This window comes from Oratosquilla oratoria, chromosome 13 (genome assembly GCF_046742065.1).
Source record: "Oratosquilla oratoria isolate Oo_2021 chromosome 13, ASM4674206v1, whole genome shotgun sequence".
NCBI lineage: Eukaryota > Metazoa > Arthropoda > Malacostraca > Stomatopoda > Squillidae > Oratosquilla > Oratosquilla oratoria.
Window position 1 is genome coordinate 14,512,638 of NC_134789.1, and position 5,000 is coordinate 14,517,637.

Consider the following 5,000-nt stretch of genomic DNA (forward strand, 5'->3'; position numbering starts at 1 on the left):
AGCTTAAAGGTAGACAATTTCTTTACAAAAAATATATATTTTTCTCCAAAAGCTAAATTCCTTCCGAGAAATCTCGAAGTGATTTTTTTCCTATATCGGTGTCAACCAAAGATCCTTGTTGTCCTTCAAGCATCCAAAGGTTCCTCTTCAGGATTTTGCTCTAACACCAGACGATTTTATTATATTTTAGAAGAATCAAAGAACAGTGAATATGTCACATATTTTTTCCTCTGTTCCCCAACATAGTTTCCCAATTCACGATGACAGCAACAAATACAACACCCTTCTCCCTCCGGTCTCCCCAGAAGAGGAAGTACTCCCCACTTAGTCATCTCCCCACATCTAGGTCGATACAGTATCCCCCTCACCTCGCACACACACACTACACACACATCCTAATATCACCCCTCACCCCCAAATAAAAATTCCTCATAGTAATACATTTGTATGACACATACAAAAAGTCTGTTTACTCTCCTCCACAATTCTAATGGGTCTTCAGTGTGAGACAATCCTAGACCCAGCGATTGTCTTCTCCATCTATAGGAAGTGGGGGGAAGGGAGGGGTCCTTCCTCATCCCCCAACAACTGCCTTCAGTAACCCCTCCCTACTCCAAAAAACGCCATTCCTCCCGCCTCTCCTGCAAAATAAATGAATAGATAAATAAATAAATAATAAATAATAAAATCCCACATGCCCAGTAAACTTTACGTTATATAACTCCTTCCCACAGTGTTTACCCTCCAAAAACTTGAAATTGAAGGATGTGGGCTTGTTACCCTCCCAAGTTTCCCTCCACCTCCCACCTCCCCCAAGTCCCCCCCTCCGCCTCCCCCACCTTCCGCGCTCCCGACCAGCAAGTCCCTAGGCTTGCACCTCGTTTATGCATCTCATTACTTTGATGTCCCACCATTTCCAAAAACAACAGATACATTTAGGTGTTCGTGAGGCTCGATCCAGGGCTTGCCTGTAGTAGACAGCTCAAGACTCTATCGGCTATTCGCCACACTCTACACTTGGCTCAGAAACCATTCTTCTGGACATTACACCCCAGCAGAGGATCGATGTCCTACCATGTCCCTTTATTCGCCGAGGTAGCCCACAAAGGTCAAGGAATACGAATATACTGTATTGTGATGCATTGAATATCACTCGAAATTCGTCACAGAATGTCTAGACATCCTCAGTCCTTTGTGAGGTATGGAGTATGCGACCTTCCTTTATTGTCCTTTTCATACCCTCTGGTTTGGATAAGGTCAAGCGATTTTATTCACCTTTGAGAAAAAAAGTATGATTTTGTGGGTTATCAAAGTTGAGTTACAGAACACCATCTGGTCTTTTATGGATTAACAAATCTGGTTCTGAGAAAAACCACCTATGCTTTTGTAGTTTGACAACGCTGGGTGACAGAAAACCATCTGTGTTTTTGCGGGTTAACAAAGTTGGTTTTAAGCAAAACCAACAATGCTTTTGTGGGTTACCAAAGCTGGGTACGAGAAAAAATAATTTAAGCTTTATCTATGAGAAAACGGGTTTTAACCCATTCAACTCCGATGACAAGATTTCTTGTAATTTGGAAAAATAAACAAAAAAATCATAAAACACCAAAATGTTTGATCAAACACCAGAAAAATATGACATCAGTCCTTGCTTCGCTCGCGAGCGAAGCGAGGACTGACGTCATATTTTTCTGGTGTTTGATCAAACATTTTGGTGTTTTATGATTTTTTGTTTTATTTGACCAAATGACAAGACATCTTGTCATCGGAGTTTAATGGGTTAAGAAAAATCATCTAGCTTTTGTTGTAACAAAACTGGCTCGTCCAACTTCTGAACGTATTTTAGCCTTCAGGAAAATAAAAGTATTCTGAAAGCTAACCAGAATAAAAACTCAAAGTGCGCCACTAGCGTTCTCAATTCCAAAGCATGTCGACCACTTTCTTTTTCTTCTTCTTCTTCTTCTTCGTCTTCTTCTTTTTCTTCTCTCTTTTTTCTAGCGGACGCCAAAACATTTCATTTGTCTTTAGAGAAACTCTTTTATATTTTCATGAATTAAACTACGTGAAACTATCTTGATTAGCTTTTTGAGAAGATAATATAAAAACTGGGGGGATTACAAGAGGCTGTAAGGCCTACACTAGGCACTTCCATGTTCCTTCCACATATCATTTCTATCCATAAAGTCATAAAATATTTTCATAAAACTACCAATAGTTTCAGTGCTGACTACATGGTTAATAAGTCTATTCCATTTGTTAACCACTCTGTTGGTAAACCAGATTTTGCCTATTTCTTTCTTAAATCTTTTTTTTTCAATTTGAAACCACTAGTACAAGTCCTGTCCTTTTAAAAGTGCATCACTCACGTCTTCGTTCTTTATGACAGTCGCTAGACGATTTTATTCACAATAAAGAAAAATTTCATGGCTTTGTCCCCTTCAATGTGTGACTGTTTCTCTCTCTCTCTCTCTCTCTCTCTCTCTCTCTCTCTCTCTCTCTCTCTCTCTCTCTCTCTCTGTCTGTCAGTCTTTTTTTTTTTTATCTATTTTTTTTTCAGCTTGATTTTGGCACTCTGCCCATTCAGGAGGACCAGGTGGGGGTTTGGGAGTGCCAAATACAAAAATGAAAATGAAATAAAAGCTTGTTAGTAATGAATGAAGCCAGGGTTTCAGACGTGCGGGGGCGTTGAAGGAGGACGGAGAGAAAGGAGAATGAACAGTAGGTACATGGGGTTACATGAACAAACATACAGCAACAGACCTATCGGTCTTAACATGGCTGTTCAGTACCTAACCTAATCAGAACTAAGAGCAGGAGCAAGAGCAGGAGGAAAATGAAAAAGAGGAGAATGAGGAAAAGGAAAAAGAGGAGTAAAATGAGGAAAAGAAAGAAAAGAGGTGAAGGAGAAAGAAGAAAAAGGAGTAGGAGAGGGCGAGTAGAAGGGTGAGGAAAAAGAGGAAAAAAGAGTAGTAGGAGATGAAGCAACAGAAGGATATGGAGAAAGAGCTGTTGAGGCAAAAAATAAAAAAAAAGTTGAAGAAGAAGAATAAGACGAGACGCAAGAGAAGATGTAAGATGAAGAGGAGTAGTGGGCGTAACAAGAAGAGAAAGAAGAGGATTAACAGGAGCTTATTGAGGCGCTGGAAAAAGAGGAGGAGAATGAAGAATAAGAAAAGCCATACGAGGAAAAGGGTGAGCAGGAGGAGGGAGGTGTACAGAGGTAGGAGGAAGAGGCGGAAGAGAAAGAGTAGGAGGAAGATCAGCAGAAACACAAGGAAGGAGAGCAAGAGAAGAAACAGGAGGCAGTGGAGAGGATAGATAGGAAGAGAAAGAGGAAGAGAGGTAGAAGGGGGATGAGAATAGGGGAGAGTATTAGTTCGATAGTGCAATCATAATGGTAGTTACGTCGGCAATGTGGACTATTAACTCGAAGAGGAAGATGATAAGTGTCTTCCTTGATTGCAACGGCGAAGGAGGAGACGGAGGGCAAGAGAAAGAGGAGGAGGTGGAACAGAAATACAAAGAGGAAGTGGTGGAACAGAAATACAAAGAGGAGGAGGATTTGAAAGAGGGCGACGATGGTGGAAGAGGAAGACGAGGAGGAAGGTAAGGAGGAAGAAGAGGACGAAGATTATGACAACGAGTAGGAAAAAGGTGAAGAAGAATAAGGAATCCAAGAAATCAAATAATAAGAAGAAATTGAAGAAGACGAAATCAAAGAACAAATAAAAGAAATCAAAGAAAAAGAAATCGAAGCAATAGAAGATATGGAAAAGAAATCAAAGAGGAAATCAAAGCAATAGAAGTTTAATAAACTAATAATAACAACAAAAACAGCAATAAAACAAAACCAAAAGACAACAGCAATAAAAACAGCAACAACAAAACAACAAAAACAACAAAAAAGCAAAAACAAAAACAAGAAACAGCAAGAGCAAAAATATCAATAACAAAGACTGCAACAAAAACCAACAAAACAGCAACAAAAAAACAGCAACAACAAAAACACCAACAACAAAAACAGCAACAACAAAAATAGCAACAACAAAAACAGCAACAACAAAAACAGTAACAAAAACAACAACTATAACAATAACAACAAAAACAATAACAAAGGAAAAAAAACAATAATAGTAAACAGGAACAATAACAACAACAGCAACAACAACAACTAGAAGAACCTGAAGAAACAGATGAAGCAGAAGAACCAGAAGAAGAACGAGAAGAAAAGGAGGAAGAAAAAGAAGAAAAAGAAGCTTCAGAAGGACAGCGAGTACAATGGATACTACAGCCCGAGGACCCAGACTCTTTCTTCGGCACTTCGACAAGCTTGGAAGACTTCGAGGGAATACTTCGGTCAACGACAACTTCGACAGTCTTCACCCACGAGGGCTGAGACCGTCCCGTTCCAGCCCATGACCACGCCCACCTAGGGGGTTGATGGGGGGGGAGAGAAGGAGGGGGTTTACAACCATAACATGGTCCAGACTAACTTGAGGGAACTTTATGGCGTAGCAGATAGAAGATGACGACAAAGTCCAAACTCTCTGCGAAACAAAAGTTAAGTTCTTTTGTGAGCACTGGGTCATATCTGGCACACTTTATGGTCTTTTTTATGGTTAGCACTAAACCGTTTTGTACATCTTATGCAAACCTCTGGTCCGTAAGGAGGTTGACCCCCTTGACCCGAGTTCCCGAACTCGATTGAATAAAACCACACGAGGTCACTCAAAAAATCATCTATTTCTTTATGGTTAACGTGTTAAGAACTTATTCAGCTAGGGGGGTAAAGAAAGACAAGAGTTTTGGTCCCGTTTCTTTAAGGACAGAAGCGCTGGTAAAGTACATCCCATAAAGAGAACGACAACTACACCAACTGCGTCTCCAGTGACCCCTTTATCACCGTCTGACGCACTTATTCTCGTTCTATTCACGTCCGTGACGCGCGCGCGCGCACACACACACACATAAACACACACACACACACACACACACACACA